The sequence below is a fragment of the Schistocerca serialis genome, chromosome 4 (assembly GCF_023864345.2).
Source record: "Schistocerca serialis cubense isolate TAMUIC-IGC-003099 chromosome 4, iqSchSeri2.2, whole genome shotgun sequence".
Lineage (NCBI taxonomy): Eukaryota > Metazoa > Arthropoda > Insecta > Orthoptera > Acrididae > Schistocerca > Schistocerca serialis.
In genome coordinates, this window is record NC_064641.1 from 814,410,336 (window position 1) to 814,424,136 (window position 13,801).

The 13,801-nt window shown below is 42.1% G+C and overlaps 1 protein-coding gene and 1 pseudogene across 1 annotated transcript in view; both read left to right on the forward strand.

The window, feature by feature from the left end:
- The window catches only part of LOC126474970 (uncharacterized), a 1,274,000-nt gene that overhangs the window by 313,837 nt on the left and 946,362 nt on the right, over nt 1–13,801 (forward strand). The gene's annotated exons all lie outside the window — the stretch shown is intronic.
- LOC126476335 (5S ribosomal RNA) lies at nt 5,115–5,232 on the forward strand (annotated as a pseudogene).

The following is a 13,801-nucleotide window of genomic DNA, read 5'->3' on the forward strand; positions in this document are numbered from 1 at the left end:
GCCCGGGTTACCGGGTTCGATTCCCGGCGGGGTCAGGGATTTTCTCTGCCTCGTGATGGCTGGGTGTTGTGTGCTGTCCTTAGGTTAGTTAGGTTTAAGTAGGTCTAAGTTCTAGGGGATTGATGACCATAGATGTTAAGTCCCATAGTGCTCAGAGCCATTTGAACCAGCCATCTAACTTAAACTAACCTACGCTAAGGACAACAAACACACCCAAGCCCCAGGGAGGACTCGAACCTCCGACGGGGTCCGTGCCAAGGCGCCTTTGACCGCATTGCTACCAAGCACGGCGTTTCTGGGATGGAATGTAATAAATTCCCCTGAGTCATTAATGTCTAACTTCAACGATAACTGCGCTTTTACACTTTCTTTTGCCATATCATATATTATTTCCATGTTAGATTTCTTCCGATTCGTGATAACATCAATTAATTTTCAGTACAGTTTTAAACCTACTTTAAAATGCCATAAAACAGATTTTTTTTGTAGACGGCATTATTGTATAGACCTAACAATCATACTTGAATAGCTATGAAGCATTGTTGCCGCAAATTTTGTATTTTAATCACTGTTGGTTTTTTTTTTCCTGAATCACTTTTATTTCCAAGGATGTTATCGCTTGTAGGTTCAATATGCTCTCTTATCTAGTCTTTTAAATTAGTTACGTAACTTCTATATAAAGTTTTTCATTTCTTATCTAATAAATGATTTTCATTTAAAGCATCTTTCGTTAACATCACATGCCAAACGCTCAGATTCTCTTCCTTTCCGGTTTCCCCACTGTTCACGGCTGACGCCTACCCAAATCGGCGCTCACTATTTACACTTTCAGAAATCAGCTTAACATATGCAGGCCTATATTTGAAACGATATCTTTTTGTGATGATTATTTTCTTTATCTAAGTAAGCTGATTTACTTCCCCTGTCTTCCTTCATTTGTTCTTTGCTTTCGAGGCAACAGCATTCCTTCACTTTGTCTGCTAGATGGTCCTCCATTCGGGTGAAAAATTTGTTGTTAAACTAATCTCTGCTGCTCTTCAATTTTCTCATCCATCCTTACTTTATTTTCAATCCAATTTTAACACTCAGTCGACTCTTATTTTGATACAACGAGTACAGTAATTTTTTTTTAGTTTCATAGAGTATTGTAGTGTCGTAAACAAATCTTATTATTTATTTTGTAATCTACCATAGCTTTCACTCTAAAATATCAAACTTTTAGTTTCATTATTGTTCGGTTAAGTACACATTTAATTAAAAATATTTTTTATGAATCCATTATTGTTCCTTCTACGCATGTAGAAGTTAGAAATATCAGCTCACTAAGTTTTACTGTCATTGAACTGAAAATTGTCGATGTTATAGCTTAATTTTGGCACTAAAATACGCAAAATTCCAAGTCGATGAATGTTACTGTTTGTGAGACAATAAAATGTTTTGAGCACTAACCCACAAATATTTTAGGACAATAAGACATTCCAAAGCACGAAATACTATACAGCAGCTTAAAGCACTTACCAAAGAACGGTAACTGTTAAAGAATAAATTATTTAAGTCCTGCCAGGTGACAAAAATGTTCGCCGATATCTATTAATATAACAGCAAAACATTGTATGTAAGACTGTGGTACTCAGTTTATTGTTCTCGCTCCTTGCTTTCTAGCTTCATCTCTTCACAGGAGAATGCAAGTCACACGAGAATTTCATGCCCCTCAGAGCCACACAAAACAATAATACCTTAGGAATACTGCAGCAAAGCATGCCCAACCACACAATATAGCAGCGTACTAATTTCGCTTTGGTTACACAATGTTAACTAGACTGCGGCAGGTTGGTTTGAAAATTAAATGCAAATGCTAGCACAGAAGGTTGTTTGAAGAGCAAACATAGATGCTAGGAAGTACAGCATAATTGAAACGTGTATCTGGCACTAAAGTACAATATCGAGCCTGTGTAAGTCGTACCCTTAGATAAAATGCGCTTAGTGGAAAAGTAACGTAAAGTAACTTAGAATAATACAATGGAGAAACAATATAGACAGAATTACTCACGAAGAAGCTTCGTGTAAGCTGTGTCTGTGATGAAACAACTTTTCATTACTTTTCCGTGGAAAATACGTCCTGTACTAATTTCTTAATGGGGTTTACTCTGTTGTGTTTCATCGAGCAATGAACACTGGCATCCTACAGTACACAGTGGCTTTAGAGATGTCGGGAAACAATTCCGTATATTTTGAACGGAGACGTGTTCATAAAGACACTTAAAGCAGCATTACATGGCGCAGTGTAACGCGTGTAAATAAACTCAACTTTGTCTTTCTTTCAAAGATTCACATTCCCAGTCCTTGATTGTATCTTTACAACGACTTCTTACAATCGTAGTAATGCGTCTCTCATTTCTTGCTTCGTTTCCTCTCATACGTACTTCAAGCGAACTTCTAAACCTGGAACAATAACCTAGAATTGATCCCAAAAGCGTCTTATCAGCTTGCATTTATCTAATATAATCCACACAGTCCGTTAATCCTCCGAACAAATCTAACCCTTCCGTTGAAAATCTGTACTAAAGTTTTCAAGAGGTCATCCCATTTAATATTACTTCCTTGTGACACGGCTAAGCACCAACCAGATGCGACCGACTGACGAATCATGCTGCTTGTAATGAGATATTTCCAGGTTATATCTCTTTATTAATGTACCTTTCTTGCATTTATCTATATTTATATAAGCTTGACTTTCTTTACATTAAGAGAACATTCTGTTCAAGTAGTTCAGAATTTTCTTACAGAGACGTAGACATCAGGAACGTCATGTAAGAGATAGTGATGATGGCAGTATCTGGTAAATCATTTATGTTAGCCTGTTGAGAATATTAACGAATTTATAACGCATCTTTGCCGTACACCAAAAGCTACTTTCATTTTCATTAGGCGTTAAACACAAAGTAATGCACTGTAGTACTCAAACATTTTCCGATCAATTAAATATCTCCGTGGATGATCCATGTGATATTAAAAATCGTCACTGTGGTACAGTGAGGAATGCCTGTCGTTGTGCGAGTGAGGCAGCATCAGTCACTTCAACTGTATGTACTGCTTGTGAGGTATCCTGTGGAAAATAGCACGCTGTATTTCACACGAGCGTTTCTTTGCTAAGCCCATGGTTCTTCGGTAGTTTTACATTCTTTATAAATGTTCTACAGCAACTTTTTCCTTCGGTGGCGTAATTGAATCAAAACACTTAAATAAATAAGATGAAATGAAGTGAAATTCCGGCATCGGCCACAAATGGGTATTGAAATGAATTCAATGGCAAGAAATCTGGTAATGCAGCTTGACGCAGCGAGAAATGCATATGGTGGACAGCGGGCGTAAATAGTGTGCGACAAAATGGGAGTTTGGGTCTGACGGGAAGCGAGCTCGTGTAGTCGAGGTCACTAAGGCGACCGCTAGTGTGCAGTAGGATATCCGGGTTCGAGTCCCGACCCAGCACCAAGTGTCCCTTTCCGCCATTTAATTCTTTCAGTAGCCAATTCCGATCCATGTAAGAATTTATTCGGTTTCATTACTTACATGACTTACATGTATGCCTGTTGGAACAAGAATGGTGTCGCTACATTCGGACACTTCGAAATAGCAGAAATCACACATAAAAGCTTATGCAAACATTCAAATACTCAAAACGTCTATATAATTGTCATAATTCTGTACAGTTTCTGCCTGCGGGATTGAATTACTACACGTCGTAAATTAGTTTTCTGTTTGCTGCAAATATTTCATGAATAATGAGCAGCCAGCCACAAGAACGATTAAAGAATTTTGCCTTTTTAACCAAATGCATCACTATTTTTTTGCAGTTTTTGTTTTCAACCCCAAGGGCTAGAGCGGACAGAGGCAAAGTGGTCGTCTCTTTGGATGCGAGAGCGCTTCTGAAATGATCTGTTTTCATTAAACATCACATACCCCAGAAATAGTTAATCTGTTTACTGATTTTGATACAATTTCAATGCGTAAGTGACTCTCCTCGTTTCTGGTTTACATTTCCTATGAACAATGATGTATGGAAATCAGTAGCGCTTGCCTCGTGGTGTTTGAAGATGACAAGTGACTTTGGTATCTCTGAAGCAGTGTCCAGTATAGTGACTCCACTTTCTTCAGTCTTTCGTTGTTATAGTTACTGATGAAGCTTAGTGAGGGATCGCTATCATATAGCACATCTCACATAATATACATGGGCATAATGAAAAACAATAAATCCTTAACCGAAGATAACATAGTCATATTACGAGCTAAAATCCTGTACGACATAATTATAGATATCGTTTTGTACTTTTGTTTTCCATTACGTTACATTACCTTTCCTTGTATGTAATTACAAGATTTAAAAAAACTGTGGTAATTGCTTCTAAAAATTGCAGGAGCTGCTTGTAGTTGCTAATCCGATTCATTATTGCGAAACCGGTCTTACGTTGATCCTAAAACAAATGAAAGTTAGGAGCCAGAGGCTGATTCTACAGTTTATTACAAGATTTAACGACAAATTTTTAAAGATATTTTTATGTATAGATTATGCTGTGGTTTCCCACGTAGCCCAAACATCCATTCTGCATTTTGTATCCCCTGTGCTTCAACTGTCATCTGTTATTTTCTTCTTGAAGGCTGAGGGTCTTTCTCCTGTCCCATGCATCTCGTACACTACATGCAATAATTTTGTAGTGGCTGGCTCTGTCAAGGGTATCAGTAGTTCTGAAGGAACGTTGCCTACTTCAAGGGCCTCGTTTCGAATGAAGCAATTTTTTTTCGCAGTGTCATATTTTCCATCTCGTCTTCATCTACTTGATTTCCACTGCATAGCTCCTCTATATTTTGAATCCACCTTTCACCTTTCACTTCGTTGTTTAGTATTCGCTTTTCATCTGTGCTCTTGACATTCTTACAACTGCTTCTCTTTTCTCCAAGGTCTCTTTAGCTTTCTTATGGACACCACCTTCCCGTCGCTATATAAGGGGAAGTCACATAAAAACCAGAAAGGTGGAAGAAAGGAGGTATGCTGTTTATTATTCCGAAAGTAATCGCAATAACTGCTAATACATTTATCCCACTGTGGGACAAGACCAGGCAACGGCCTTGCCGCAGTGGATACACTGGTTCCCGTGAGATCACCGAAGTTACGCGCTGTCGGGCGTGGTCTGCACTTGGATGGGTGACCGTCCAGGCCGCCATGTGCTGTTGCCATTTCTCGGGGTGCACTCAGCCTCGTGATGCCAATTGAGGATCTACTCGACCGAATAGTAGCGGCTTCGGTCAAGAATACCATCATAACGGCCGGGAGAGCGGTGTGCTGTCCCCACGCCCCTCCTCTCTGCATCCGCCACCGAGGATGACACAGCGTCCGCATGGTCCCGGTAGGTCACTCGTGGCCTGAACATGTAGTGAGTGCGGGACAAGAGCGTCAGTGCCTTCATGGAATCCATGGTTGTACCTAGGCACAGCCCTCTTTATAACCGAAGCAAATCTGCGGCCACAAGTACTTTTGTTCAGGTCTCCAAAATATGTAAAACACTTGGGAGGGATCGGGACTGTATGGAGGATGTGTAAGGCCTTCTAACAGGTGCTTCTGCTGCGTAGTCGAGAAACGAGCACGCCAACTGCCAGGTAAGCCTTGATGACCATTTCTTTGATTGCAAGGGTCCTCTGCCATTGACTTCGAGCAACATAGCGCCACAATTAGCGAATAGCGGTACGTAAATTCTCTGCAAAACCTAAATCGCGCCATCATGTATAAAGGCCCAAGAATGTTGACGGACGGCAGGATAATGCCCACCCAAGTGCTGCCGAGGTTGTTTCGACTGCGCTGTAGTAGTTTGGTTGAGAACCCTTTTCACATCCTCAATATAGTCCCGACCTCTCCCCATTGAACATATTATCATACTTTGACGTAAATATATTAACAGCTACGACGATTTCTTTCGAAATAATAAACAGCTAATGGTTTTTTTTACATCTGTCTCGCTTTCGTTCGATTCGCCCTAATACTTGCCTCTACAGACTTGAATTTGGCCTCCAGCCGTTCCCGTTTAACGTTTTGCTCTTTCTGTCAGTCTCACTTTTCAATGCGTTTGTTCCTTTTCGCCTGCTTCATTTGTCGCATTGTTAAGGTTTCTCCTTTGGCAACCCTGAGACGCGTTAGCAGTGCCTTCACGGACGCAGTCCTCAGTTGCAACGCAACTTTACTCGAGATTTGCCGACACAGTTATCAGTTGTTTGCCCTCAGTGCTGAAATGCTCCACCAAGATGCAAACTACGCCCACAGTCTTGAGCTTTATGTGCTAGAGAAAACGACCCGTATGCCGAAGTCCTGTAAGGGGAAAAATCAATATACATATTAGGACACCAAACACGTCGAAATCAGTTGTTACTTTATTTCAAACAAAAGCAGAACGAGTAGTTCTTATAGCATAGAAGATGTGTGCAGCTCTTGTAAAATTCGCTCCCAATTTAGTAACAGACTATTGCTATCATGTGAATGCGAGCCGCATGAGAAATGATACTTTTGTTGCAGTGAAATCACATGTATGTGTGTGTGAAGCTACCTTGCTCAAGCTGCTGGAGCTACTTTTCAGTCAAGCTTCCACTTTCTGAAAGAAAGACGACGTCGTGTAACTCTAAAGCCCTTTAGTTATTCTCAGATCGTTTAGTGTCAATGAATCTCGTCACTTTTTTTATTAACACTGTGTGATGCTATGAACTGAAAATAGAAATGAGTTGCTTTGCTGTCTTTAACTTCCTGCGTCTGTGTTGTAATGCTGAAAAATGAGAGTGGTTCAAATGGTTCTGAGCACTATGGGACTTAACAGCTATGGTCATCAGTCCCCTAGAACTTAGAACTACTTAAACCTAACTAACCTAAGGACAGCACACAACACCCAGTCATCACGAGGCAGAGAAAATCCCTGACCCCGCCGGCAATCGAACCCGGGAACCCGGGCGTGGGAAGCGAGAACGCAACCGCACGACCACGAGATGCGGACAATGAAAGTGGTGTGATTACGATACCCTATGCGATATGAAGGGTAGGCCGAATGTAGGAAGTGAGTAGGAGCAGGGAAAGGTGAAATGCTTCTGTACTGCGTTTAACTTGACAGAACAAATAATACAGAATATTAGTCAATGGCATACGTAACTTTGCACTGAAGATGAACACGTAGGTGCGAAGCTGCACAGGTACCAACGCTAACAAACGTTACACAGGCAAAATATGTAGTGGCTCGCCCAGTATGAAATACAAACAATGTTGCTTCGTCCTCTACTCGGAATCAAATGGGTAGAATCTGGAGCGGCGCTCGTAGAGCTGCACAGCGCCGGCTAGAGGGCGCTGTCGTCGGTGTCGTAGTGCCAACCTACGAACTTTCACCTACGCAGAGGCTTCGTAGCTATCGATACCACAGAACTAACTGAAACTGTATAACTGTTGCAATAAATTTGAGCGAGATTAATTAGGAAAAGTAAAGCTGTAAACTAAAGAAAAAGTTCTGTGATACTCTGTATTGTGCAATACAATGAACAGTAATAAAGTGCGTGACGTAACTATACTTGACTTGCAGTTTCTGTTGTGGGTTGGCAGGAGAGCCAACCCAAGAATACTAGAGGAAGCCGAAAGGCACGCGTTTTAGCTCACGCAGGATGGCGTGAGGTCTGGAACCGGGCAAGGAAATTAGAATTTAGAAAAAACGGACGTAGCTGGTGGTATACTTAACTTTAATCCATAAATGGTGAACGTCGCTCTTGACTGTACATTATTCACAGTATCAATAGTAACTGGTAAGGGCGCCTTGCTAGGTCGTAACAAATGACGTAGCTGAAGGCTGTGCTAACTATCGTCTCGGCAAATGAGAGCGTATTTTGTCAGTGAACCATCGCTAGCAAAGTCGGTTGTACAACTGGGCGAGTGCTAGGAAGTCTCTCTAGACCTGCCGTGTGGCGGCGCTCGGTCTGCAATCACTGATAGTGGCGACACGAGGGTCCGACGTATACTAACGGACCGCGGCAGATTTAAAGGCTACCACCTAGCAAGTGTGGTGTCTGGCGGTGACCCCACAGTTTCAGTTCGCAAAACTGAAAGAATGAAAAATGCTACGTGCAATTACAAACTGAATATTGAAAGAATAAATAACCAAAATGATTCTGTGAAAATGCACTGTGGTCCTACGTACGACTAAACGATATTCCGGACAGTAAATGATGCAGACTCGAATATAACACTGCACTGTAAGAATGAGATTGTCTGACAAGAACTGTAACTTAAACTCATCTTTACCTAAACGAAACGTGGCATTAATTTTGAAATGTTTGGCAAACTGTGTGTGATCTTGATATGTTCTGATTGTGATGTTAAACTAAACCTATTAACTTTTGTGACTTATCTGGCGCAACGGGAACTCGGTACTCTTCGAGAATGATGAATAGCAAAGCATAGCGCAGCACCAAACCTGCCGAACAAAAGAAAGCCTTGCACAGTGCAATGCAACGACGAGCAACAATGGTAAACAAATAGTGCATAACTTTTATGCGTATGGGTTCCGTTCAGTGGAATACGGTGACACACGTTATCTTAGAATAAAATTCCTGAGGAGAAGGTGGAGGGTACTACATACACTGAATTATTAAAAGAAGACTAGCATTCAAATACTGTACTGTGAATTCTGAAACTCATTCTCCGCCTATGAAAGTCACCTTCACAGAACCCTTCTTATCAAAGGTATGACTCTGCCATACAATGAACAAGCAGAATGGTAGAGGAGTGGTAAATCTGTAACTTTTGAGTACAAGTCATGTCTTACCAAAGAAACTGTGTAACCCGAACCAATAAATGAAAATACCACTAAAACTTCCAGTTTTCGAAACAAGTCCTACATTACATGCAGCATTAAGAAAACTTTACCCATAAATCATCACACTTCTAAAATTAATCTTTACAAATCATAATTCCAACATGCGACCTTCTCTGCTCTTTATCACTGCGCTGTGTTAGCAATTTCCAGACCATTCAGTATCAAGACCAATAGATGACTATTTTGTGTCGTCTTGTACCATGGGAAGCAAGGAGATGATGTTGTTTTGTGGGCAGTATCTTCTTTCTACAACACAACTGCACGCATTTATTGACAGGGGTCTTTATTAACAGAACAAGAAGTTAATTATCTTAAGCTAGTCCATATGTTGTGTGTAAGAGCTCTTCCATAACAGTCTACGTTATCCTCAGTGCTGGTGAAGTAGCACAAGAAACACTACACTCTCGTAGCTGATGACATGATCTGACAGACGCCAACTAGAATAATAACTGAGCTAGGAACTGAGCTGACTGTAACTGCGACTGACTCTGTCCGCGGCTGGGCTGACTGACTGTGACTCTGCAACAGACTGCGCCCTTCGGTCAGTGGCGACGATCTAAATACTGGCGGTCGAGAGGGGATTGGTGGCGCGTTGCTTGCGAGTTTGTCTTTGGCCTCTCTCCTGATAGGCGCGCTTGATCTGGCGCCTACTATCGATCTTCTCGCTACTTCTTTGCCAACCAGTGTTCTGGCGACAGCTGACACAAGCACAGACTCAGTCCATTACCTCTCATGTAATGCTACTCCAACGAAAATGCTACTGACAACCAAACTGCACAGCGCTTGTACTCAAAATCTCTGGGCCGTAAAATATCACCTATTGGAAACTAGCCTTCAGAAAATTTCTAGAGTACTGATATGGAGTATGACACATTGAATGAAAGAATAGAGCTTCAATCACGTTTTTGAATACCAAAAATAAACTAGAAACCTTACAATCTGTAAAGTAATTCTTTTTATAAAACTTAATATAACATCATTGCTCTGTAACAAAATAAAAACATAATAAACATGGGTCGTAGTTATTACATTTCTGTTTCACATACATGGAATGACATTGAATGTGCCAGCTAACTATTTTCTCAGGCATTGCGATGCCTATATGAACTCAATTAATATACCTGAGATCCCCTGCTATACCCGCAGGACAGGACAGATAATTTAATTTGTGGAAAGGGGCCAAAATGAGAGGCTGTCAGTTGCACCCGAACATACAACTTTATTCATTTGACATTACAAGAGTATAGGAAACATTAAAAACGGAGAAAGCCAAACAATAATTTTAGAGCATAATTCACGGCTAAATACGCCATTCAGTCTCACGCCTCAAGGGCAAAGCAATCTTAATTTAAAACCAGCTGAAGCCAATCACTTAAGGCCCACAAACAAGAACTTGAATTTTAAAAGGCAGAAGACATTATCTTAAAACATTTCTCTAAATTAGGCTGAAGGCCCAAACAAAACAATCTCACGCCTTAAGGGCAATGAAACTTTAATTTAAAATCGGCTAGAAGCCACACACAAATAAACAACGAGGACAAATAAGAAAAGGCGGCACATCTAACGACGCCCAGGAGTTTCCAAGGGTCGGCCTGGAATTCAATCACCAACGCTCGCTTAGGTGAGACAGGCAATCGGCCCAACAGTTCTCAATCTCACGGCAACCCAACCGACAGACAGTCAACGGACGAAGCGATAGGATAACATCCGCCCCATCCGATTAGTACACAACAGGGAGTTCAATGGAACAACGCAGAAGATATCGGTGCCCACAACGAATTGCACATTCAGCTGTCAAACTACACGCCGTGCTGGACAGCCGTACACGACGAGGGAAATACACTGCCTGAATTTAAGTCAACAGCCAGGGCGGTAATCGGAACATTAACGGCCACACGGCAGAAGATTCCGCTGGTGCACTTCAGTTCTAAATAGTCAAGTTAAACTCCACAGGAGGGCGGCCAGAATTTCGCCAACTTGAAAACACAAGTTGTTGCTCGCGGGAATGTCCCAACAGCCCACAACGAAATTCAAACGATTCAATGTGAACAGTTGGTGCTGGCTGGTAGATTAAGTAAAGACTCAACTTTCGTGTCTGGTATCGGTGAGCCACGGACCTTGCAATAATGGGATCAGCCTCTCACACTCCGACCACGAGTGGACGCCACCAGCGACTCCGACCAGACACGTGCTACGGAGACTTTCTCGCTGCTCCACGCCTACCGACCAAGTCCCGCACACGGCACAGCAGGAAACTATAAACGCGAGGCCAAAGACAGTACATGGGTGCGAATACCGATACATGTTTCTGCTGCGACTCACGTAGAGAGAAAGGGTAGCAGCATAATCGCCATTACCGCGGGAGACTAATCACAGAATAGGAACCTAGGTTTAATGCGAAGCATGACACGAGGCAGCCACGGCTCAATACGTAACACATCTAACAGAATTTTTTTTCGTTTATTTTTTACTATCCTTGATATATCTTCAGTTCAAAAACAATTGCCATTAAATTTCCTGACCATGCAGCCGTGGCTCTGGTATCGTCCGCCAGGCCCAGGCTACTGCAGGTGTGAGCGCAGTTTATTCTTGTACTTACTGCTGGAGAAAAATGGAATACAGCTTACTCTACTAATACAGTTGCACACTAATGAGACAGACATTATGACCATTGCACACCGGGACACCAAATGCATCTCGGTAACGTTAGGGGATCGTGACGCGACGAGGAAAGTACGTGAGTGGAGCAGAATGAAAAATCACACTAGCGACGGCCACAAATCGGGAAATTCCCTGACATAAGTGACCTTCAAAAATAGCGGAATATGCCTCCACTGCATTGTTGACGCTGAAAATACTTCTAGGTGGGGTATAAATTCGTTGCGTTTTTGTTTTGCACATTGGTATTCCGATTTCTATGAGTTTGTTTCTCGGCTGTCTGTTTTTATTTTAAGTCCACTGATTCTATTTAACATACTGTCATTTTGTTATTTGGAGATAGTGAGAGGAGCTGTGGACGCAAGAAAATGGTGGACCATATGGAGAAATCGGAACGTTTCCCACATATCTCTATGTTTGGGTTCAATAGAGTGGTGACAGTAGCGAAGGCAGCTATAAACATTTGAACGTTGAACGAGGATAATGCCACTGGGCACGACAAGAAAAGCCGGACGCGGTGGCGAGCGGTTCTAGGCGCTTCAGTCCGGAACCGCGCGACTGCTACGGTCGCAGTTTCGAATTCTGCCTCGGGCATGGATGTGTGTGCTGTCCTTCGGTTAGTTAGGGTAAACTAGTTCTAAGTTCTAAGGGACTGATGACCTCAGATGTTAAGTCCCATAGTGCTCAGAGCCATCTGAACCACGACAAGAAAATGGTGTTCGCGTTTCAAGGAGGATCGTTTACACGTTACTCACACTCCACGTTCGGGAGACTTTCACTGACGAAGACTGTTTAAACACATTAAGCTACAATGATCCACGACGGTATGTCGAGAACTTGCAAATGAGATGAACTCTAGCTATTCTACCGTCATAAGACATTTGCTTTCAATGGAGAAGCCTCAGAAATCGTATATATGGGTACCACATGCTGTAAGTCAAAATCACAAAAATCAACAGGTGGCCATTTGTGCAATTCTGCTTGCTCCCCATCAATTGGCTCGTGAACAACACCGATTATTCGTATCCTGTATCGCTAGTGATGACAAGGAATCGTGTCTCTATGCTAACATAAAGAAAGCAAAGCAGCAACTCCCAGTAACAAGGTCTGCGCACGTCCACAAAAGATAATGTTATGCATGTGGTGGGACAGCAACGGTGTGGTGTACAACAAATAGCTTCTCCTAGGTGTAACTATTACTGCTGACATTTATTGTTGACAGCTGAGACGTCTTGCAGACAACAACGTGAAGGTTGCGTGAAATGATGCTACTCCACATAAAGCCCGCTCACGTTCTGCTATACTTATAAAACCTATGTACAGGAGGTTTGTTGGGAAGTCATTCCGCCCTCGGATTGTCGCGTTTTACATTCTCTGTCGAGCAACTTTCATCGAACTTCCTTTCCGGATGAAAATGAGCTCCTAACATGGCTCGACGATTTCTGCACCTCAAAACTACTTGATTTCTACTGCCACTGATCGAAAAGTTACCACAGCGTTCGCAGATTGTTGTAAAAAGTGAAAGGAGACTACATTACTGTTGACTGGAGTTTCTGATATGTGTACACTATTGATGACTGAAGACTTTGATATATGTATCTTTCACTAAACATACGGACAAACGTTACGAGCTTCTGCAACAGCTCGATTAATGTAAGCATAAATGGCGCTCTGATGCAAATTTTTTTTTTTTTAATGGACTTGTAGTCCGGGGTGATATGTTACAATACAGCATCACCGGTCTATTGCGGTCTAACTGTGTTGGTGAGGCAGTAAATTCCCACAGCGCAGTGACTGCGTCACTGCAATTCACTTTGGAGGTGTGGCGGTGGGACTTGTAGTCCCGTACCACCCTCTGACGGTGATAGTACTACATGAGTCAGGCAGAAAAATTTTGCCTAACATGGGCAGGTGAAGGTGTGGCGGTGGGACTTCTGGAACGTCTGGTGTGGTACGACTGTGAGAGGACCATCACTGCCGGAGCAGTAAGTACACTATTTTATCAAAATCATCCTGACACCCCTTTATAAGTTATTAATAGATGTCGCGAGATTGGGGGAGGGGGATTTGCAGAGAACCAGTAAAAGAAAAAGCTGTGGAACAGGAGAGCTCAGTGATGGACTAGTCGTTTGATATCATCGGAGTAGCAAATCCAGCAGCGATATTCAAACCATTCTGATGGTGCTCATGTCAAGTACTGATGATGTTACTATGCAGCGGAAACGCGAATGAACAACATTAGCTGTGAACTGACA